The 24,780-nt window shown below is 45.3% G+C and overlaps 1 protein-coding gene across 1 annotated transcript in view; it reads left to right on the top strand.

The window, feature by feature from the left end:
* HIVEP2 (HIVEP zinc finger 2) overlaps positions 1–24,780 on the top strand; it is a 124,101-nt gene that overhangs the window by 22,300 nt on the left and 77,021 nt on the right. Inside the window, 1 exon segment of the mRNA XM_040554285.1 lies at positions 587–692. The gene's annotated coding sequence lies outside the window, so the exon portion shown is untranslated.

The raw sequence follows: 24,780 nt of genomic DNA, 5'->3' as shown, positions 1-24,780 counted from the left end.
TAAACTCATTTTCTGTATCTCCATATATGAAAATATTTAACAACAGATTAATTGTCAAGTGATTTTAGATGATCAAATAATCATAAATAATATGATTGTAGTCATCAATAGGAAAGCAATGCTCTCTTAAGATCCCTTGATCTTCAGTGGTGCATCTTCTAAACTGGTGATGTTCAACTTTAAAAAAAAAAAAAAAGATTGAGCCACACTGATAATGCAGCGGTGAAAAGAATTACCTTTTTGTCAAGTCCCTGACAGATGGGAAATCTTCATCTGTCCACCAAACAGTTACAGCTTATGTATTATCAATGGAAACTAGTTTTCGCTGCCTTGAGATCATGCCTGAAATCTGGCCTGGAGCAGTGGCCAAACAGTTTGTGTGGACTTTTAGTTCACCAGTGAACTTTCCATCAGTGAACTTTTGCTCGTCATTGTGAACAGCAAAGTGATTTCTGTGAGCCTGGGAAGAGCCCAGATACTGTTAATGCAGAGGGGAAATACGTGAAAATGCACAGATGTGTTAGTAAAGCTTGATGTAAACCTGTGATTACGATGAACACTATATCTGGACTTGTTATGTTTTCAGGTGGGACCCTCTCCTGATATGTGATCTGCAGCGAGCAACCCTGAATCATACGATGACAATGTTATCACTGCCACATCTCTGGGAACCAGTTATTCATAAGTATACGGTATGTGAACTTCTGCATCTTACATTAACCACTGCTTGTTGGAGCAGCACAGTAACAATAACACAAAGGTGCTAAAAGTCAATGAAGTAAATGTTAAGCCACATGTATAATCAATTATACTGAGCCATTCCAACAGATGTTTATCTGCTAGGCCTGGTCCATATGCAGAACAGTGAACTGTTTTACCTATGAGTATGATCTTGAAAATGTATTCATTTACAGCTGTTGGTAGAAACCTTCTACCGATGTTTTCTTTGGGTGAAGTTATCCTGGTGTAACGATGACATGTAGGTATGCAGCCTACTACTCTCTTCCTCAAGGAGGAAGCGGTGGTGGCATTGGCGTGAAGGGTTTTGTACCTTAACTGTATCAATGCATTTAAAGCAGTACTATTTTTGTGTTAGGAAAGGTTCTTAATTGCTTTTCTCCTTCATTCCATTTTCAGTTTCTGTCCAATCTAAATTCAATTAATTTCACACACCAATGAATCCTTAAAGAAGTGCAAATTAACTCCATTTTACCAAATTCAGCCAGATGATGGCAGGTATTCCCTTGATGTTTAGCTTTACATCACCCACTGCCTTTGAATAAGATTTTGATAGGAATTAAATCTGTATATTGAATCTTTTTTCCTCACCCTGTAAAAGGAAGTGGAGACTGAGACACATTTTATGAAAGGAGGCTATTTAATTTATGGTCTACAAGGCCAAAAATTTCAAGTCACTAATATCTGGCATGTTTTTATTTCCTACTGTTCTGACTCAGGTACTGTAAACCACGAGCAAACTGTTTTTAAGAAAATGGCTATGTCATCGTTTTATGTTCTGGAGCAGTTTATAGCACACCACATAGCCGTTAGCATGGAGCATCTTCATCTGATTTATAGCTGCAGTGCAACTCCCACTGAAGCTGGTAGAAAAACGTTTCTTCACGCTGATGAGAGTTGAATTGCACTGCACATAGCATCTGAGACTTTTGTTTAAATAATGTTCTCTGTGGGGGATTTTTTTTTTACTGATTAGCCACTTTTTAAAGATTAAGTATTAGAGATACAGCATAAAACAAAATTACAAGGAAATGGATTGACGAAATAACATAGGAGGGGACTCAGTGAAAATCCATGTGTAGCTTCAAGAGTTATAAAATGATGAGGAGAGATGACTGTTTGCCCCAAAAGTATGCATCTGGATTAAACGCACTGTATTTCTGTGTATAGTTTTGAAGATGTTTGTCAGAAATGTGGCTGATTTACTGCTACGTCAGTGGTGTGAGACATGGAAAGCAATACAAAATCTTACAGGGATTGGGGAAAGGAAGTTCACGCTTCATTAAACAATTTAGTTTGTTTTGGGAGAGCCGTTTGCAGCTCAGGTAACTTAGGTTCTGAATGGTGAAGAGGTGGCCAAACGTGGCTGGGCTCTGGTTCTTCTATACGAGAAGCTCCTGGAGATGACGTCTCCCACTGATGTGAAAGAGCGTGGATCCCGCTGAAAGGGCTTCTAGTGTGGCCACCCTTGGTAATCCCTGAAGGAAAGTTAGTTGGAAGAAAATGAGTTTTGCATTCTGTAGGGGCAGAGGTCTGGAAAGGACCCAGTAGGCCAGCTAGGCTAGCTTCCTGCTGTCACAGGAATCCTTTCAAAGGAAGGATGGATGTGTTTTGATTGACATTTCCCTTTTGTTAGGTGGAAAGTGGCTTGTCACTGGGAGAGGAGATCTCTCAGAGAGCCAAGGGCTGGCTGGTGGGGAGAGACGGCTGCCAGAGTGGAGATTGCTTGCAGGTGTCTGTGTTTGCTGGGAAGAAAGAGGAAGCAGACACCTCGCTGCTCTGCTTTTGAGCTGTAGAACAAGGGGTGCCGTGTCTCGCACCTTGGGAGAACTTCTGATAGGAGGTATTAACCTTCACAGGTTTGCCATCTTCCCAGATCAGAATGAAATTATGAAATTTCTTTTGACTGTTGAATGTAGGAGTCAGAAGGAAGTGAAGGCTTTCTTGGTTGCTTTTCCTTTTGGGTGTTATTTTGGTTTTCCTCTTTGGCCAGTTCTGATATAGCATTGCAAACATTTCAGGAAACTAATCTGCAGGAGCAAAGCTCATAAAAGATAGACCTTCCGAAGGACTGCACTCTGCTTATTGCAGAAAGGCTTACGAGACAGGCACAGTGTAAAAGATTACAGACTTCCACAGGAAATTAAATTGGATGTAATATAGCAAAAGAGTGAGAAAATGGAAAGGGCATATGTAACACATTTATGATTATTAAGTGGTAGGAAAATGAAAATGTGTTATCCAGTAAAGTGTATGTGTAATTTAGGTATTGATACACAATTACCAATATTTTAAAGAATTTGGCCCTCCTCTTCCATTCGCCCTCTCTCAACCTCATTATCTCAGTGTAGAAAATCATTAACTTCTTGTAAAATTATGTTGACTTTATATTGCATTATGAAGTGTTTTAAAAGCCTCAGAGCAAACCTGTGGAGTGCAGTTCCATCGCATCCTCCAGCGAAATGTGCATGTATGCAAACAAGCCGGGAATGAACGGTGAGAGTCTCCCTCTTTGTGCGGTAGCTCTTCCACGTGGAAGCATGGTGCTGGTGGAGAGAAAAGTTCCCCCCTCTTTGTCTCCTTCTTGGTGTCAGCTCAGCCCAGGTGGTGAGCCGGGCTCTGTCCTGGCCAGGTGCCTGCGGTCAGAGCACAGGTTTCCCTATCAGGGAACCCTTCAAAGGGGACAGTAATAACTTCCAACATTTTAATAACTTTTCCTATAAGATCTGGTTACCTGGAATTGCAAAGGATAAGCAGAACTCTGAGAGATTTAACTTTATTAACCGTCATAAATCCTTTCCCTTTTGACTCTAATCAGTCCCCAGGGTCTTTTTAATGCTCTTGACATTGTGCCGGCCTTTCATCGTCACACAATATACATTTTCCTGTAACAAGAAAATCAACGGTGAGAGCCTGACTTAAACCAGAGGTGAGGGCAGGGGTGGTAGGGACGTAGTGCGAGCAGAAATTCATTGCCAGCGAAGGGAAAGAGGGGGCTGCACTTTGACAGCGCTGTTCAGCGTGGTTTTTCCATCAGTGGAGGGGAGCAGAGGGGACCTGAGGGTGCTGGAGAAGACTCTCCCTGCAGTTTGTGAAAGCGCATACAGACAGCAGCGCTTTTGTGCCTTGTGCCGGCACTGGGGGCAAAACGTGCTTCAGAAAGCCTCCTTATGAGCAGGCACAACCTCACGTCCCTGGGGGCAGGTTGCTGCAGGAAACTCTCGCTGCGTGCCGGCCGGTTCAGCCCCAGGAGCTGCGAACAAGAAAGAGGTGGCTTGTGGCAGCGGGATGCGGGAACCTGCTGGGCGGAGGCGTGGGGTGAATGGGGCCCTTCTTTGCTGGGGAAGGAGTGTTACCAGGTGGTCGAGGGATGAGGAGTGAGCACAAATGCCTTCTTCATAAAGTAGCTACCTGGGTTACTGCTTTTCTATCCGAGCCACACACAAAATCCTCCGGAAAACGAAGGGGGAATTCCCAGGCTGGTAGTCTGTCCGTCCTTGTGCTGTCCAGGAATCCATGTGATGGGGAAGGCATCCAAAGAATCTGCCCCCGTGTGTAGGGAAGCTAAATTCCCTCTTGTTTTTCCCTATATGCGAGTCAGCAAGTTTCTTCAGCAAATGCTTTAATTTTAAGCTTAATGCTATGCAAATATTTAACTTCGGAGGTAAAAGCCTCAGGCTGGCTTCAGATCATGGACAGGCTTCCAGCTGCTTCAGCAGGTACAGATCCAACGTTTATATATGTGAATGGCTATTTATTTATTTATTATGGTAACCTTTTTATAATAAACTCGGATATTTGCATACCGTGTTTTTGCTCTGAACATAAAAATTGATTTATTTGCAATGTGCGTACAGGCATTTTTAGAAGCTTTGGCAAAAACCTCAGATCTGCTGAAGATAATCGTTGTAGGCTGAATCTTTAGATAGCACAGAGCTGTACTGACTTACTTTTCCTGTGACTGAGGTGGCCAGAGCTCTGCTCACCACTGAAAGCCCACCAACCTCAGTTACGAAACAGAGGTGTAGAAAGACCTGATGCCTGCTGCAGGAGCTTTATCCTGTAATTTGGCTGTCTGGACAAAAGAACATTGAGCATCAAGAGCATTAGCTATAAATATGCTTGACTAGGTTTCCAAAATCTACGAAAATGCTGCCTTGACATATAATACTTCGTTGTATCCACGTGTATTGCATATACTTATGCTTTCTCCAGCCCTCGTTTCAGCTGCTGCATGCCTGCAAACAGCCTCTTATTAAAAAGGGAAAGTCCGTCGTCTTGTGGACCTTCTGCAGCATGCTCAGCGTGTGAGCTATTGACTTCATAAAGACAAGAATAGCTATGTCAAATGTGTTTCATTTGCATGTGGCAAGATAGAAAAAGCAAACTGTGTGAAGAAGAACAGACAAGAAAGACACTGAATGCCTTAAATACTAAGGGAGTTAATGCTATGCAGTGATTTTTGCTTCTGTTATAGGAAGTGTAAGAACAGTATGCTTCCTGGCGTACATCACCATCCAAACTGCAAAGGTTTCAGTTCCATGGCAACACGAAGAGCCCGATTGTGCTTAAGGTGTATGTATTAATGCATTCAGAGCGAGGGGCTGAGAGTGAGATGGAAAAAAAGAAAACATGCCGAACGTCTCCTGTTTACTTATTTATATATAATGTAAAGGCTTTGTTCTTAGAAAATCAGAACTGACATGATTGCACCCTCCCCCCGCAGATTCTCTCAAATTCTTTTTGTGTATGTTTTTCTCAGGCAAGAAGCAAAAGAAGAGGTTGGTTTTTTAGTGATTTTTTTATAAGACTGTAAGTGCAGCAGCACTTGAATGTTGCAAGAAAATGCTATTAATTCCTGAGACTGTTGTGTATCCCTGGAGAGAAAGACTTGGTTGCGGGGAGATTATTTTTTTCCAAGATATACTGCTTTACAGACTAGAGTGAAGCAGTGTTGTCTTCTTTTTATTATTATTATTTTCCTTGATCTTTTTGATCTGCCCTCTTTCTGCCTTTCTCTACATCCACTTCCAGTTTCCCCCACCTTCCCTGGCAGAGGAGCAGGAAACAAGCCTGAGCTCTGTTTCCTGACATCCAAAGAACTATAAAAGTAGAAGGAAACAGGGTGTTTTTTTCTGCCAGCCTGCTTGGGTTTGCAGCCTTGCCCCAGTAATGCACCTGCTCCTGGGCAGGGTCGGGAGTCACCCTCTGGAGCAAGCGGACAAGTGGCCAGGGACTAACCGGGAGTTGATCATTAAGTGGATTCCCTTTGATCTGCTCAGCTGGCTGCGTGCACATGGGAAAGGGGAGTGTGACAAATGCGCTCTGCTCAGGGAGAAGAAATGCCTGAGGCCGTCCTGCTCCTTGCGCTAGCGGCCAGCCGGTGGAAGAAGGATCAGCCTCCAGGGCCCGGAGTCGGGCTGGGAGCAACCTCCGGCTGCTGGGATTTCTGAGGCTAGCAGCAGTGCTAAGCTGGCACGGTAAGGCTGACAGAAACTGGCAAGTTAAACTGGATTTACAGCTGCTTTGCATTGCTAAAACAGGCAAAGCAGCCAGAACCTATCAGTGGATCTGGCCTATAGGTTTCGGTGAGGTTTCTCAGTGTGACGGCAGAGAGAACAGAGCCCTGCCATTGGAGGCTGGTTGGCTGTTTCCTGTTGCTCTGCCAGGAGGAATAAAATTCATCTCTCTTATCTGTATCTTTTCTTTTTTTTTTTTTTTGACTCACAACAGGAAAAAAGTATTAAAAACAAGACATTTTTTCCCTGAGGTGAGAAGGCTGTCTTTGAGGTTCCAGCTGGGGGAAAGTTGTCCCTGCTCAGGACAGCAGTGTGACGCAAGTAAATCTTTTCTAAGGGCATAAATAGGATTGAAATGAGTAAATTACCTTGCATTGGCACTCAGCAAAGGGTGAATTTTGCCCTTGGGGTGGCAGACCTGGGCAGGAAGGAAGGGTCGCTTTGAAGCAGCCACTCTGTAGAGGAGAGCAGTGCTGGGAGCACGAGCCATGTGCTACTGCTGTGTTTGACAGTCCCCCAGATTTGTTGTCGTGCTTTCTGTGCAGTCCCCTGGAATGAAAACCAGGCGTAGCTCACCGAAAACATGGATGTAAAATTAGCACATGCTCCTCAAATTACAGGGCACCTTCATTTTCCTGACTTTTCACAAAGGGCTGTACGCAGGACCCTGGGTGAAGAGCGGGATTCATTCCAGCAAGCAGCGCAGTGGGCGAGGCGATGGGCGCCTGCGTAGGTGTCTGAGCCAGCACAGCCCTCTGAACAGGCCAGCTGCTTCTGGTGAGCATCTCCCAGTGGAGTACCTCGCTCAGTTTGGCAGGAAGGATGAAGAGAAAGCACCAGGAAACATCAAAGGAGAAAGAAAGGAGGAGAGAAATCAAGGACAGGAAGAGAGAAGAGTGAGGAAACAGAGCAAAGACAGAAGGGCCAGCCCAGAACAACAGGGGGCTGGGAAGAGCACAAAGCAGGAAAGAGAGGATGCTCTGGTGTGCATGAGGGAAAAGTTGTTTTCAGATGTAATGCAGACAAAACAGGGCGAGAAAATTGTAATACATGAAGGGGGAGAGGATGTCAGAGGTGCAAAGGAGGAAAATTCAGACTGAGGTGAACAGAAAAGATGCAGAAACCATTTGGATTACTTTGACACACCAGTCCAGCCAATTTCAAATAGCAGCTGCTAAGTTCATAGCATCAGGGGGTTGTGCCATTCTTCACAAGGAGGCTTTGGGGGCCTATGGGAGCAGCGGGGCCATACTGGGAGGCTGCTGCAGGCACTGTGGTCGGTGGCTGGAGGCAGATCTCTCCAGCTGCTTTCTGCAGGTGGGAAGCCTAACGCCAGTGTGAATATCCCTGAGACTTGTACTGTGCCTGAGCGCTGGTGGCAATAAACACCACAACAATTTTCAATGTTTTCTTTCTGCCATCTCTCTCTGCAGAGCTTGAGACACCGCCCCCTCTGTCCTTGGAGAGCAGTGCAGCAGGGGCACCTGCCTCCCCGGGAGGAACGCCCCACCGCCGTTCAGTTTTCCAAACAGGAAAACTACATTTAGAGACCGGTAGTCAGAAAAATGTGTCTGGTTGTCTTCTAAGTTATCTGAGGAAGAACAGTTGTCAGGCAGGCAGGGATAAGGGCTCCCTCTAGATCCCTCTTCTTTCACTTGTTCAAGCTATCTAGGCTACCAGAAATAAACAGCTGAATGGAAATTTTAGTTCTGACTGTGAAAAGCAGCTTTTGAATGAAATCTACATCAAATAACAAATGTCTTCTTTCCTCCTCCTCCTCTCCACCTACCTTGTTCCTAAACATTAATTTTTCATGTCACTTGAGCTAAGTTCAGTGTCAGACTCACCAGATCTTACTGAAAAATACATCCCTCTTTTGTGGCAAGCTGGAGAAGATGAGAGGCTTGTGGTGTTTTTCCTTCTCAATCTCTGCTCCACTGGGAAAAGAAGCTAAGACTGCGTGAAGCTGCCTCCTTCCCACTCTGCTCAGCTTCGCTCCCAAAAATGCTTCTCCCTCAGCTGCTTTGCAGCTTCTCTTAAGGAGGCATGGGTTGGCCCACTTGGTGCCATCGTTTGCCAGGGGATGTTTTCTCAGCCTGTGGTGACTTCCATCATGGTAGAAGGCTGAAGAAGATTGCTGTGGAACAAGTCATTGACACTGCTAGCTGTGCCATTTGAAAATCATTACCTAAGCGTGAAAGAGAAATCAAATACGAAGAATTATGAGATTTAAACCCAGCCCAAAGCCCCAGACCTCCAAATCATTTCTGCCATTTCTGCTTCCTGTTTTCTGAAGTCTTGGGCTGTACTCGCAATCATGTTTTTAAACTTTGCTCCAGAGCCACAAAGGTGAGAAATAACCCTTTCTCTGACAGGAGCTGTTTTGTGAGCAGTGGTACTGCGAGCTGTCCTCCTGCAAAGGAGAAGGCTGTGGATGTGAAGGCTGGAGAGAGATGTTGTTTCTGAGAGTGTTTTTTTTTTTTTCCTGCACAAAAGGGAATGGCTCTTGCTAGACAGCGGTGCCTGAAATATTCTGCGGTATGCAGTAGTACTTATGATAAAGATGGATGCATTTATGGTAAAAGAGTGGGGACCTGAACTTACTCGGGGACCTTACCAGTATATCCTAATATTGAGAAAGCAAGTAGTGGAAAGGCCCAAGAGGAACATGTGTCTGTTGGTAAAAACAGACCTTGTGACACTGACCAGAGTCTTGCTGTCTTTGGTGGAGTGGGCAGGACTATTCCTGTATCGCACCACAGTTAAGCAGAGATGTGCTCGTAGTTACTTACTTTGATCAGTGCTGAAAATCAGAAGCAAAAAAATTGAATGTGGACTTGGGGTGCCGTCATACAATGTTGAATCAGCTGAAATCAAAGCCAGGTCAAAGTGTAGGTGTGATGGCTGATGTTCATGAAAAATAAAATCTCTCAACCAGTGGCTGAATTTACTTCTCACCTGTTAGAGAAAATTCACCCCTCTCACAGATGCCCTGCAAGCAAGGCAGCTGCAGCTGCACGACACAAGGAGCTCTTTCCTCTTCCCTCACCTTGACCATCAGTCCAGCAATGAGGAATCAGGTTTAACCCTCAGTGCATTTTGCAGGCACTGTGAATCTTTAATTCTTTCCCAGCAGCAAAACAATTATTTTTGATAGACACACTAGTTGTTTGTTAATTTGTTTGTAATCAGTTTTCCAGGAGGTTGCTTTAATGTGGGAGGAACTGAGTTCTTTGGGTGCAAATGCTCACTGCTGACTCTCTTCTTAGTCATTAAGAGATGTTTTTCACATTAAGGCGCCTTTACTTTTAAGGGAAAATGTCAAGTGTCTTCTGATGCTAGGCATATGAAGTGACGGAAACCGTTTGCTGGGCTGTACCATGCGAGGGCAGGCATGGCCATGGCATCATCCATCCAGTGCAGACCTCTCAGGCAGGCTGAAGAGCTCCCATCCCCTTGCAATGTGTCTCTGCTGTGCCTCCTGCACCAGCCCCCGGGACCTGACATCTTGCTTCCAGGTACCGACCTACATCCATGCTGATGTGCCACCAGGCTGAAGGATGTCACTGTTCTTTTCCAAAAGGAACGTGTCTTTTTATTCAATTCCCTTGCCACCTTTTTGTATTTTTGAACTTCAGCTCTTTTCAGGCTCCCTGCCTCTGCAGTTCTTGCCTTTGTTTGGGTTATTTTTGGAAACTGGGGAACAAGGAGGAGGGATGAAATTTAGGGAAGTTGACTGTGCTGTGAGTCTAAAGCTCTTTCTCTCCGTGTACTCTTCCCTCTTTCTTCTGGCACCCCAACCCTGTCAGAGTGGGCTCCAGGGCATGCCAGAGCAAGCTCTTTGTGCTCCACAGGCCATGTCCTTGTGTGCAGAGCAGGGCTGGTGCACGTGCTGCTCTCCCCCCTTCCTTTCTGCAGCAGCTGTCATTGCTCTTCTGCTTGTCTGGGTCAGCCCAACTGGCCAAAAAGTGGTAGGGGGTCAAACAGGGTTTTGAGAGCTGTGAAATACCCACGTCACTTGGGAGCTCGTGTACCTTAAGGTGAATTGTGTGCAGAGAGGAGTGCGCATCCAGCTATTTGGAAGCCTGGGGAACAGTGGCTGAAGCCGGAGGTGGCCGGAGCCTGGGAGCTCCTCTTCAGCCCCAGCCTCTGCTGGCCCCCCAAAGCCTCCGAGCTCCTCTGCATGGTGGGGAGCACCTCACCTCTCACATTCCGAGCGCAAAAATGTAAGGAGAAATTTTCTACACAGGAGCACCTAAGAGCTTCCCTGTTTCTGCGTAGGTTTTCTAAGATCATTAGCGCATAGGAAGACGTTGACCACCCAGTAGGTCAGGCTGTCCTTTCGATAGCTGAGGCAATGCTCAGGTAATTGAGATGCCTCTGATTGCCCATGAAAATTTGCTGATGTTTACGCTGCTGTCAGGTACTGAAGTCACTCCATAACATTGATTGTGGGATCTTGCAATGGATTTAAAAATTGATCAATATCTCAGCACAAAGTGGGAATTTTCCACTTTTTTTTTTCCCTGTGGTTATGAAAATGCTTAAATAGCTGTATAGTACAGTAAATGTTAAACATTAAAGAATGGCTTTGTGTGTACTGATAAGAGAAGATTGGTGGAGAAGGAAGTAACTTGAGTTTGGCTGGTATAGCTGATAAGGTTATGGTGGAAATCAAAGTGGGGGATGATCATAGTCTTAAAGCCGTCTTTGAAGGATGGGTTTGGGTCAACAAGAAGAGATAATGAGGAGGACTTCTCCCTAAATTAAAAAAGAGGGGTAGATGATTCTACGCAAAAAGCTGCACAACTGATGCAAAAAGCCAAATAGAGAGAGAAGGAAATCAACAGAACATGAAGTACTCTCTGAAAACACATAGAAATTGAGAGGTTTTTACTACTGTGCTGTAGCAGAGATCAATTAAACTGTGGCAAATGGTTGTGCAAAATGTTTGCTGAAGTGAAATCATCATTCTCTTTGGATTCCATGAAGGAGCACTGGCGCTCTGCCTGTGGTGATTTGTTGTCACCCAGCCCTGGTGCTCATGGCTGGCACTCAGTGAGGTTGTCTAGGGCAGATTATTTATTTAATTAGGAATGGCCACAGTTGCACCGAGAGACTGGCAGCTCCGCAGCAGGAAGTCTTTTAGAGGATAAGTCCAGTCGCTCGCAGATAGGCTGCTTGTTCGTGCTATAAATAATTAAAATCACAAATAAGTGTATGTTGGCATTTTTGTATAAGCTTATTAACAGCAACTAATAATATCAAATGTGGTTTATGTACTACCATGCACCATAGTCCTCTAATTTCTTGATTAACTAGCCCAGAGACCTGCTTGGCAAGCTAAGAAATTGGGTTGTTGCTAACTGAACTTTTGAACTGTTCTTAACAAAAGGACACGTCAGTGGGGGAAGAGTCAAATTTATGAGTGTGTGAGCATGAGCAATCCAGAAAATTTCATTCCAATAAGAGCAAAGAGAAATCCCCCTCTTTTTAGGCCAAATAGGCAAGGTCATGCTGCTCCTTAGTTTAACATATTCCAAAGGTGACAGTGAGCGCTGGTGGTTCGAGGGAGTCCCAGGAAGAAAGGAATTTGAATGTGATTTACGAGAGGCACCATCATTTGAGACAAAATCTCTGGAAAGTCTCTTCAAGATTTTTTGTCATCTGCTGTGGTGTTTTTTTTTCTTTTTTTTTTTTCTTTTTTTTTTTTTTTTTTTTAAAGAAGAAGGCAAAGCCATGTGATTTAGCGGTCATGTTTTTACCAATAAATTTGACTTTTTAAAATAATGCATTCTGGGTTTGATCCATGTCTTCTTTCCCTAATTATCGAGTAATAAGAAAAATTATTGCAAGAGGAAAAGAAGTAACCTCTTTTAGAGGAAAACATTCATGATTTTCAGTTAGGGGATTGGTACTAGATGGTTTTAATGTCCCTTCCAACCCAAACACCTGTGATTCTACAATAAGCCGAGCTTTGGCTTGCTCCTTCACATGCAGTAGTTGGGATGTTCCCCTCACCTCCCCCGACCTTCTGCAGGCACCAGGTGCCAGGCTGAAGCTGTCATGTACAGCATCCAAGGCACTCCGTGGCTCCTTGGAGTGCACACTGGGGTCATTATGGTGAAGGACAAGGGTAATTCCTCTGCTGCCCTTTTCCACTCCCTGCTTTCTGTAGCCCGGGCCAGTCTGTGTTTCCCATTCCAGATGGAGGTACAAACGGTATCCACTCGGAATTGGGTTTTTATTGTCAGCACCTGTGAACAATCAAAGCTGGTTTGTGCAGATTTGAAATGAAACTTGTCTGAAATGGATGTGATTTCAGAACAGTTTTTTTGCAATCATTGTCATTATTTTTCACCAAGAAATAAAAGGCTTTATGGTAACTCCTAGATGTGACTCTCGTAACTGTGCACAAGAATAAACCCATCGTGTTTTGACAGTTAAAGTTATTTGGTCCCTTAAAGCCTAGTGGCATACATACGGTGTGAACAGACTCCTGAGACTCCTGCAGTTGTATTATTTTTCATCACCGTATTCTAAAAATTCATTTTAAGAATTTTGGTGAAGAATGGATCTCAAGAGTATTTTTAGTTAATATCTTGGAATAGAAAAGTACATTTTCCTCAGCTTACGGTCACTCAGCTGTGAATGAGCTAGTTATTGAACAGACCAACTGAATATGGAGAAATGAAGAACCCTCCGATCCTTTTGTTGCAGCCCCATAAAAGACTTGCTATCAAGTGCTAGTTTCAAAATCGCTTCCAGGTGTGTAGGAAACAACTTCCTTAGTCTGATGGTTTGATGTGCTTTGCAACTTTGGCATAAAAACTGTTATTTACTGCTAATGATGCTACCAAATGGAACCAGCTTAGACTGCTACATAGGAGGTGATAACTTGAAATTTAATTGTAAATATACTTACTTCCCCAAAATAGAAATGTTGATTTTCATATTAAATATCTCAAACTCACCTCCCTCCACCACCTCTCTACCCATTATTACCTGTCTTAGATTTCTTTGGGGGTGTTTGCATGCAAAGGAAATACCAGATTCATACTTTCAAGCAGAAAAAAATATCTATCTGTAGCCTCAGAAGTCTCTACTTCTATAATATTTTAACTTTTCAATTATAATCAATATTACCTGTTTTTCCAATGCTAGCATTAGGGGAAAAGCCTTAAAGAGGTTGATGTGCAGGTAAAATGAGAGTAGCATAACTATTTTTATGTTTCTGACATCAGTGTCCTGGTTTGTCTAATGTTGTATGCCACAGTGAGTAAATGCTCCGTGCTGTACTGTCCTCAGTGAGCCAAACATCTATTCCAGGACTGCCCCTTGCTTCAAAACTTGTAGAAACTGTATAAAAACCATTTGCTTATTTGGGGCGTCATCTTACTGCCTGCTTGGAAGTCTGCTAGTCTCTCTATTTTTAATAAACGAGATGCCTACACCCCATGAATGTGTGCTCCTAATAGAATGCGCTGGAGTCAGTAAGAGGATTCATCTGCCTGCTGCTTCAAATACTTCAAAAAACCATCAGGCAGCATTGCTACACCAGGGAACCTCTGTGTTTGCTTATGTAGTCGGGCACATTCAGTTATCATCACGCTTCCTCTTCTGTCCTTTACCTTTCTGCTTTTCTGTTTCCCTGCACTGAAAAGCAATGCATTTTCACCACTGGGAACACTGAGAGCTGTTCCTGCCAGACCCTCACTGTTCCGCATCTCCTTCTACCCCCCCGGCAGCACCTTCACCGCCCGCCTATCACGTCCCCACGCTCATACCTATTCTGCACGAAGTTTGCTGGGTGCCTTTGTGTTGCAGGAAAACAGGCTTTTGAAAACTCGGTTGACTTCCAGAGGCAGTTGCACAAACCAGCCTTGTGCTAGGTCTACTGTACAGGAACTGACAGAACTGACAGCTGTTGGGGAGGGAAAAAAAAGTAAACCATGCCAAAAATTCCACTTTCCAAAGGGAGTAGGATGCCTGTTGTACAAGAACAAAGGGGTTTACCGTTCCTTGTTCACACAGCCCCTTGGAGGTTGGGGCAGTGTCCACTCAATGAGTGCTGAGCCATCCCGCGGTATCCTCTGGGGCACAGCCCATCTGTGGGGCAGCCGCCAGAAGCGCCTGGGGGCTCCCCAGCTGTTTGGGGCAGGGAGCAGGGAGGGAGCCGCAAGCTGTGGCTTTGCTTTTCTCCACGGGGCTGCGGGCAGCCGCTGTGTGGGTGCCAGTCCCGCGGCTCAGACCCCAGCCCCCAGGCACTTGGGCAGCATGGGCTGCCAGCGAGCGTCTGCGTGGGAGAAACGTGAGGGCTCTCTGCAAGGCGGTTGGGCTAAAAATAATGCTCAGTGTTATTTTTAATAACGTTGTCGTGGATGAAGACAGCAAGGTGGGAGTTAGTAGCCTGGGACATTTCTTCCTCCCGCTTTACAGGATAAACACTGTAAATCCTGGAGTGTTTGTTTGGCTAGGTAATGCTTTCCAAAAGTATGTCAATGAAGTAGGCATCAGAGTCATAAAATACTTTCCTATATTTAGCTTATAAATATGCAATAGAAAGTCATTAACTTTCAGACTCCCAAGCACCAAAAGCGCTTCTGAAAAGGGACTTGGATGTTGGCATGAGGCGATTTAAAAATACGGATTTTAGTGCTGCCAGGATTGCACGGTCAGTGCTGTGCTGTCGGCGGCGCTCAGGAGGCTCAGCCCCATCCGAGGTCAGTTCGGTTACTGCGAGGGCATGATCCTGAAACTGTCGAAGGGGGCAGGATTACTGTGGGATTAGCACTTGATTGGTTAATTTGGAGGATTATGCTTTTAACGAGATATCGATACCAAAAACCCTGTTACAGAGACCTGTGGAATAATTTAGGCTAGAAAGGGTCTTGGGGGGGGATATCTTTCTGGCCCCTGCCCAAGGCAGGTGCGTGGTTTTGCATGTTGTTAACTCACCTGTACGTGATTGTGACTTATGCGAGAAAGGTGAATTATTCAGATGAATTATTCTGATCTTTTTCGAATAGAAGAGGCAAGTGAAACCCAGAGTATTTCACAAAGGCAGAGATGAAGCTCGGGCTCGAGTGCCGCCAGGCATCGCTTGTATGGGTGCCTTCATTGAAAGCAAGCGTGGCTCGGGGGTAGCGCAAGGGGCTGAGCACTCGCGAATTCATTTACGCCGCCGTGTTCCTGGCGGGGTGACACACCGAGGGGTCGGTAAGCGCGCGGAAGGAGTTGGTGAGCGGCGAAAGCAGAGGCTGCCCGGCGCTTTATAGGCAGTGGTTCTGTTTAGGCTTAATCCCCGTAATGCCGTGTTAAAATTTACAAAACAGCTTGTAATTGCGGGAGCTGATTTAAACCAGCTATTTGTGGTTACGTCTGCCGAGGAAACTTAAACTTCAGCGTTCCCCAGCCATCTAATGGCAGCGAATCGACTGCGGGTCTCTTGCAAGAATATCTAAATGTAGGCTGTTGAATAATCCCTTTGGGGGCCCTGTAACTATTTTCGTGCCTGGATATGCGTCATCAGTGGGTATTTTCTCTGGTGACTAGCTTACATCAGTAGGTCTCCTACCATCCGCTCCATCAGCGAGTGCCTGATGATTGATGGGAGTCGCGGCCGCCGCCGGGCTTTTAGCCGTGACCTGGCGCCGCGGACAGCGGGGATCTCCGGGAGGCCCGGGCAGCGCAGGTACCGCCGGGGCGGGGGCCGGGGCCGGGGCCGGGGCCGGGGCCGGGGCCGAAACGGAGCCGCGGGGACGGCGGCGGCGGTGCGGGGCCGCCGGGGATGCTCCCTTCGGGGGCGCGCGTCTCGGCGGGGGGAGCGCGGGCGCGACGCCGGGGACGCGCCCGGCACGGCTCGGCCCGGCCCGGCTCTGCCCCCGGGGCGGCAGGACGCGGGGCATCCCCTTCTCCTCCTCCGGCCCGCGCTCTGAGGAGGCGAAGGGGGCTGAGGGACCGGCGCCAGGTGGCTGGGAGAGGTCCCCCCGTGAGGTGCCGGGCGCCCTGCGGCAGCGCCGGGGCCGGGCACCGTGTCATCTCGTCTTCTTTTTCTCCTTTTCTTCCAGTCTCTTCCGGGCTTAGTGCTTTTGGTACAGCTGTGATGGGAAGGACAAGGTCAGCTCTTTGTGAACTCTAGCTCAGAAGTCTCTCCGCTCCTTCTCCTGGCAACCGGGGAACGAAATGACAGATGTGGATGCTCTCGGTGTGGCCGATGGTTAAAAAAGTCCTTACTGCTGTTTATCGCACGGCAGTGTTTGGCTGAGGGAGGATAGTGGCCGGATCAGAATTCCTCCTCACCACTTCTTCCTGTTGGCAGGTGGCCCTCTCCGCAGAGCCTGCGGTTTCAAAGCCTCGCGCTGCTCGTACGCGTTTCGGTGCCCACCGTTGTTTTTCACCCAGGTGATGACGCGGTGCGTCTCGTGCGGGATGATGAGACTTGAAAACTTTCGGAGGGAAGAGGGGAGCTTCATTTTAACTCGCCTGCCTGTCTCCTCCTCCCCATGCACTACCCCAGCGGTCGCAGTTAATGAATGAAACCAGACTTCCTGTACGAGCTGCTTAACCAAAGTCTGCGTGTTTGTTGACACAGTGCTTATGTAAAGCTGCCTTCAAGAGCAATGTATGTGCTGCTGTGGCACGGATGCCCTCGCTCCGTGGGATGCAGGTTGCCTACATACCTTTCCATACCCTGCAGACAGATGCCCGATGCAACGTAAGAGCTGGGTCTGAATCAAATTTCCTGATCTGCTCTCCAGCTAGTCGAGCGTTGGTTAAGAGCTGTGTCCGACAGACGTTGTAGGAAGAGAAGTGGCGACTAAAAAGGAGCTTGGAAAATCAAGGGAGAGGAGGGAATTAAGAGGTTTTCATTGAATTGCCGTTTACGAGTATACCCTCCCTTTGTTTCTATATAATATTTTTTACTGTCGCTTCAGTAACACTTTGTTATTTGTGACAAACTGGTTATATAATTCAAAGTCTGTAAAAGCTTCAGTGCAAAAAGCTTGATGAGTCTGGACTCATTTGCGCTGCAATTCGTTGACTTTTCCTGAGGTACTGTGCTTAGAAAAAGTAAAGCTTGAGAACCAGTTGATGTTGCTGTGCGTATGATTTGCCACAGCTTTCTATTCTATTTCTATTCTATTCACATCATTATGGCCAGCTACACATCAGCATCTTTTGGCTAATATTGGCTGCCTTTCCACCCCTTTTATGGGGATTATATGTTAAGGTAATGATAATATTTTTGGGTAGCTTTTATTTACAGTGTTTGTGCAACAGCTCAGCATCACCAGGTTTCTAGATAGACTCTGCAGGCCTTCAGACTAGTTCGGACCGAGTGATAGTTTGCTGGGAAAAAGCGTTTGCAGGTTGCCCATTGGTTCCTGGTGCTTGGCACTGGGGCTGCGTGCACGGCTGAGGGATGAAGTCCAAGTGGACGTGTGCCAGCGTTTGTTGGTGCCTCCCTGTGTGCCGGGACGGGGATGTCACGCCGGGGACAAACAGCAATTGAGGTGCTCACCCGGTGGTGAGCTCATGCCAGGTGGATGCCCAGGTCCACACGCCCACGCCCTGTTGATTTAGGTGAGTAAATGCAGGCACGGAGTTCTGCTTGCACAGCCTTAATTGGGGAGTGATGACTGCAGTGGCAAAAGCCTTGTTTTTCCGGAAGAGCCTTCGTCTGTTCAGTAGCCGCCTTTCAGATCTTGTTGGTCACCCTGGACAATGGCTAGCCAGATATTTCATCTGGGGTGTTAAAATAACTAGGTGTCATGAGCAGGGAGCAGCGCAGGTTCAGTGGAAGTCCAGACATCCACTGCTGGATCTCCCAGTAACTCTGTAGTAGGCCTCTCTCTTCCCTGGTGAAGTGTGTTGGGGTTTCAGCGTGCATACAGTTCCCAATAGGCACGGGGTTGCAATTACCTTACTTTGGAGGTGAAAATGGCAACTGAACCCGATGAGGTAGTATCAGGGGCTCCATGCTGAAATTTTCTGAATGCACCAGCCAAAGTAAAAGATGCAGTGCAACACATTTCTCTCCTGCCAGCGACATCTGTGACTGCATGCTCCGTACTGCTGCTGTGCTGTCTGATATTTGGGGAGGGTCATACCACACCAGCAGTGAATCAATATTCTTATCGTCTTGTGTTCTTTGGACTTTTAGTGCCTAAATGCTCTTGACAGCAAAGGCGCACCCTGGGATGGGAAGAATCGCAAAGCTAATAGGAAGCTCCCTTGTGACAGCAGTATTTTGCGTGAGGAATGACTGTACGGAGCAGGCGGTGCTGCACGGGCATTAGCAAAAACATTGCCGCTTGAGAGATGTTGCTGCAGTGAGCTGGCTGTAAGTTGTAAAAATACTCTGAAATACGAGGCAAGGTAGTGATTTCACTGCTTCGGGGAACATAGTGTCTTTGCATTCTGTTAGGTCAAATCATCTTATTATGGTCATAAATACTTGGCCTCTCAAGAGGGTCTTTCTATTTCTGTAAAGCCCCATTGACATCATTGGGCCAATTCCTAGATAGGAGGAAACTCCAGTTTTGGTCCACTTCTGTGGGGAGGGGCTTGGATAGTTTCATTGGTTTGTTTGGGTTTTGTTTCTTGATTTTTCAGGTGTCATGGAGGAAGTATGGGTTAGCCATTGTCTCATTTAGACATTATTCTGACTGCAGGGAAAAGTAAGGGGTTACTCATAACCATTGTTATTGTTTGTAGTAAGCGGAGTAATAAAGAGCCAAGAGGAAGAAAAGAAGTGCAGTGAAATTGTACAAGGAAAATCCTGCGTAAAGAAAAATTGGAAAAGTGAAAAAAGAAATAATTGGTATTTCATTTTTGTGGTATTTAATTTTTTAAAATCCAATTGATAAGGTTAATGAAGAGCTCTCCTTTTTTTTTTTTTTTTTTTTTTTTAATGATACGGTCTGTACAAAACCATGAATGAATGGAATGAAAAGACTCAGATAACACTTCAATGCGCACTTGGTCCACGAGGGCGCTGGTCCTGAAACCTCTGCCCATCTGCTTTGTCCTTCCTCCTGCAAGCGGCCAGTGACTTTCATAAGACTGTTTGGGATCCAGGACCAGGCTGTCAGTAGCTTAACAGCTTGGTGAATGTTGCCCTGGAATATGATTAGTTTGGAAGAAATACAACCATTGGTTTGGACGTGGGGAAGAGGAAGGAATGAAGATGTTGCAAGTGAAGTCTCCGTGCTGTGGCGGGCGGAAAGGCACCTCCTTCATGTTGGCAGCCTGGCAGCAAATCCTGTGAACTGTGGCGAAGTCTTTTCTTTGTCTCCTGCTCTGCTTCCCGTGTATACACAGCGCAGTAACTCCTGCATGGATTTTTGCTCTTGGCAGTATTTCTCTTCAGTGCCACAAAGTGAGCATTTTTCATGCAGGACCTCACATAGCTCTGCAAGTTGTGTGCTGTCAGTGACTCAGCCCATCTGGTAGCAGCCTGCACAGCTCCTACCAGGCGCCGCTCCTCAGACGCAAAGCCACACGTGAAGCCTGAGATAGCAGCGGGCTAGGGACAGGGTTACTGCGGGTAAAGAGGTCCTGTTCCCAAAGGGGTGGTGAGGGAAGAAGCTCCCTCCCTCCCAGCCCTGGTTGAAATCTTCCCCAGGTGCATCCTGGCCCTCCACAGGGAGATCAGGTTGGCTTGGAAATGAGGTGTAAAAACAGAGAGAAAGAAATGCCCCACACTGACATCCTCTGGAGTCTTGATAAAGTCAGGACACCTGTCAGCACAGGAGTACTTAAAAAATATCATTGATGGTAGGGACTTACATGGTACTGCAAGTCACTAGTAACATGAGTGTGGCACAGGCACTAATTCAGGAGTTTACCAAGTGTCTGGAGTTTCATGTCTTGACTTTGTCCCTTTGCAGACTGACTGTTAGCATTCAGGAGTTTTCCGGAAACTTGTCTCGCCTTTCTTCTCAAGCACAACTGCCAATTGCTACCCTGAAGGTTAGAAATAATAGCGACCAAGTTAAAAAATGAAATTCCTTTTCAGGTAGTCATTTTGTTTTCACATACTTACTCCATCGTCCTCAAAGTTGCTCTCTGTGCAGTTTTCCTTTTTCTATATTTACTTATACTTTTAGCCGGTGAAGTGAATGTGCATGTCTGAAGAGATGTTGTAGCTCTATGTGCTGCTTTGTGACTGTGTTTGTTGAAGGACAGGGGAGACAGAAATCAGCCTGTGAGGTCCTGACACTTGCTGTCCCTTTCCTGGGAGATACGATGTCAACCTGCAGCATGAAAACCCCTTGCCCCCTCCAGGGACTTCAGTATCCATATACAAAGGCCAGGCAGAAATCCTTAGGTGGAAGTCTGTAACTTGGGAATGAGAAAGAAATGGGGTTATGGCAACGTGGAGACACATGACCAATATGCAGGGAGAAGTAAGAGTAACCAAATTATTTTAGTGTAACCAAATCATAGAACATTACAGAAAGGGTTGAAGATCTCCATTCTTCATAAAGCTCAGGTCATGTGCTGATGAAATGCACCCTTTCTTTCAATGGGGACACTTGTTTTTTTCATAGTCTTGATTCTTGACCAAGAACTAACTTCTCGTTCCACTGGAAATTTGCTTCTGGTTACTGAGGGAGCTGGGATGCTAAATCAGAAGATCAGTTGCTCGTTCTAGTTTAACGTTTTCTACCTTGATTGATTGCTATTGAATTAGATATAATGTTAAAGGCATGACCACCTAAAAGAGTATAACAGTCTCAAAGAGGTATAAAGGAGTGAAAAGGTGCAAACAAGTAAAAGGAGTATTAGCTCAAATGCTGGGAAAAAAATCATTATGTTGAAGGCCAGTTCTCCTGATGGAAACCAGAAGAACTGATGAGCTGGAGTAACTCAAAAGTGACCTGGACAAAACACTGTAAAATATGCCACATAGATTTTTCTTATTTGGGTATGAGATGATCTAATAGACTTTGTACATTTCCTTTGTGATCTAATTTCTGGGGTTCTATGATCACTTTTTGAAAAGGTCATTCTATTGCCTGTCTCATTGCAAACCCTCTTCCTGAAATTTTTTGGCACTTTTCACCAAAAAGGAAGACATTTACAGGAATGCAACATGGTACTATTTTGAAGAACCCAAACAGATTTTTCCTGGCCCTTTCTTGCTGTTGTTCCAGGGTAAAATTCCCATAATTCTTGATGGGAGTTTTTTATTAAAATTTTATGGCTGCGTATACTCACTAGCTACTCTTCCAAGGCCTGAGAGATATCCATGATCTACTCCCACAGTTGCCCTTTTCCAGTTCTTTAAAGCTACACTTGGGCTTTACAGGAAATAATAATCATGCCTACCATACTGTAACTAAGTATTCAGACACATGAATCTTTTTCTTGACTTCCTATAAAACTGTCATTCGTAGCTTTATTTTGTTCTGGTTTGACCATAATATAAACAAGAGTTTATTAAAGCGTTAGTTTTCAGTTGCAGTTCTTTCTTGAGAATGCAAGGTCTCACAAAAATAGTATTGAAACTGCAGGTCAAAAACATGTATTAACAGAAAAATGAATAATGAGTCTGTTTTCATATGGATTTTTTAAAAAGTACAGCTTGTAGTTGAACTAAATGTACCATTTCTTCCACTGCAGCCAGGAAGCCCTCATAGACTTTTGACAGCGTCGCCAAAAAATTAATGCTTCAGCTGTTTAAAAGATATCAAAAGCTTGTTTGACAATTGTAATCTTTTCCAGGAATTTCCTTTCCCATTTTCCCTCCCTATAAAAATTGATAACAAGATGCTTGTATGGTAGAAATGGAAAGTCCGAGGTATGCCATGAAGCATTGTGCATTGCTTCCAGCCTTGCTGTATGAGGCACAAGATCTCCAGGGCTGGTAGGAAGACGTGGGCACTCCATTGTTTGAGTAGAATTTGCTCCCAGGATTATCTGCTTGCCAAGACGGTGCAGATATTTTAGTATTTTCTAACCCATTTCTGAGTTTTTATGTAACGTGGCAATAAACAGCAGAGCTGTTGGAGGTGGCTGGGTAGGAACTCAAAGCGGTGACAGAGAAAAGGCGAGGATGAAGGAAGTGAAGAAATCACCGCATGTGTCAACGTCAGTTGACATGGCAGGACCGACGGCAAGGGAGAGCAGCCCCGGCCCAGCTTCTCCTGAATTCCTGTCCTCTGTTTCACATGCAGCAAGGTGTGACAAACTGAAATGAGGCACAGCTTGAACTTTTGTTCTGAAGCGTATCAGAAAAGCACTGAAACGCAGAGTCAAAGGTCAGAACTGTTCCCTTTTCTCTAGCAAATTCCCAAGGCAGCTGTTGATACTACTCTGTCTTTTAAGGCTAACCTTGAATAGTATTTGTTGGCACACAACATGAAATAAATAGTATTACCATGGCTGTTCTTCTCTGATGATGGAAGGGAGATTCCACGTTGAGAAGAGTAAGGCAGTCGGGGAGGTTGCCAATAAAAAAGCCACTGTGTTTGCGGAGGGTGCCTGTGCATTCAGCAAATGCCAATTAGAGAAATGTCACTTTATGGGTATGACGGGTTATTACTGCACAAACACATGTACAATTACACAGTGGGTCAAAAGGGCAGCTAACCTCGCCTCACAGCTATTATTTTAAAGCAAACACAACTATCAGGCACACAAATATCAGGGATTGCAGAAGGGGAGCAGTAAAGTAATGAGTGTTTGGAACTGCACGCTAACGAGAAAAAAAGTGCATGTAACAAGCGCTGGTGCTGTGGGAGGTATTTTTCTCCATGTCTGCACTACATGGATTGAAATGTCACCCTTACATACTGGAGAAGCAAGCGCTTCCTTCTGTCACTTAAATAAAGTCAATACACTGTTGTGTTGTTCTGGAACTTGGAAATGGGAAGAGAATATCTATACTTTTTTTCAACTACCCGCTTTTATACCAAAATGTTTGTGTTCTGTGTGCCTTTGTAAACTAGTGTGTGTTTTTCCTTCTGTTGTGTTACAAACATCTTCATGGATATCCCCTTCTCTCAGCTGTGATGTAGCGCTCCAGTTGACTTCAATAAAGGGCAGTCCTGCAAGTAATGCAGTGCAAGACAGGGCCATGAGTGCTCCTTACTTGCACTCTAGGTCTCTAGGTATTTTACTTTTTTTTTTTTTTTTTAACCTTCATTTTGTGTGTTTTGCCTGATGCTTCATAGAGTCAAGTCTAAAGAGGCGGAAGGCTCTGTGGATGCTGTGGCTAACATGGGTGTGTGTAGAATGGCCGTGCTATATGTGGATTTCTGAATTTTGCTCTAAGGCTATCAGGATTGTCTTCCCTTTTAATATGGTCTCAGTCAGTGCTTTCGCTGGCTTCTCTCTGGGTCACAAGAAAGAGCACACTTCAGCAGGAATTGCATTATAGCCGGTGGCCTGAATCTTTGCTCTCACTTGACCTCGTACTTCTAGGAAGCTCAGCTGGCAAATGCAGCCCAGACCGTCATGGTAACACCCTCTGTGGTGTGTGGGCTGCTGGTTAGGTTGTCCTGCTTCCATATATGCAGAGGTATTTTCACTGACACGCTCTTTTCACAGGTTTGAAGTCACTCTGGCTTTCAAGGAGCGGCCTTCCCTAAAGTGGAAATGCGGCCCTAGCCCAAGGACCAGCTAAAACCTAGAATTTGCCAAGGCAGAACGGGGTGGCAGAAGTTAAGTGGAGAGCTTTAGGTCAAAAAATTTTATGAGATCACCATCCTTTTAAATTGGTTTACACAGATGGCTGTCTGGTTTGTTGCTTTGTCCTTGCTTAATAGTAACTGTTTATGGAAAAACGAATTGCTTTGCAGAAGGAGGTCCAAAAGCTCATGCTGTTGTTTCCCTCACTGGAGATCTTCATGTTATTATGGGCATACAAGGATTTGGCCTGAAACGGAGATTAATTACGAAGCGCGCAGTGAATAATTAACCATTTGACTTGTTCCTCTGTAGTCACCGGGTTAGAAATGATTTCCCAAACTGCGGGAGATAAGAGAAGGTTATTCCTGGTTTCACAATGTCCTTTTATTGTTACGGCTTTGTGCTGTGTGTATTCTGACATCAGCTGATACCTACGCAAGTCGGGTCCAGCTTCTCATTCAAACCACTTCCTGGGGTTTTCTCGGGTAATGGCAGTGATTCAGAAGACACCACCGTGCCTCAGAAAGCTGCCTCTGACATGTCGCACCAGGACTGCGGGACAGGGAGCATGTGAGATTCTTAGGAAGGAGTTTTGATCTTAAAAATACCCACGTTTTTGTTTGTTCAGCATTTAAATTTAGATGCGCATTGCTTGGCTTGTGTTCTAGTGACCTATTCATAGACCAGTGGTATGTATTGTGGGGTACTAGTGATATATATGTACATGTGTGTGTGAGGCAGGAGCCTTAGACTAGCCTCCAGGCAGACGTGCTGATTTTACATCCACAATTGTTCCTACCCGGTAAAAAAAAACAAGAAATAGAAATGACTAAAACTTTTTAAAGGAAATCAAACCTAAATAATAATACTCTGTACTTTT

Source organism: Cygnus olor, chromosome 3 (assembly GCF_009769625.2).
Source record: "Cygnus olor isolate bCygOlo1 chromosome 3, bCygOlo1.pri.v2, whole genome shotgun sequence".
Taxonomy (NCBI): Eukaryota; Metazoa; Chordata; class Aves; order Anseriformes; family Anatidae; genus Cygnus; species Cygnus olor.
This window is presented reverse-complemented; position numbering and strand designations above follow the sequence as displayed.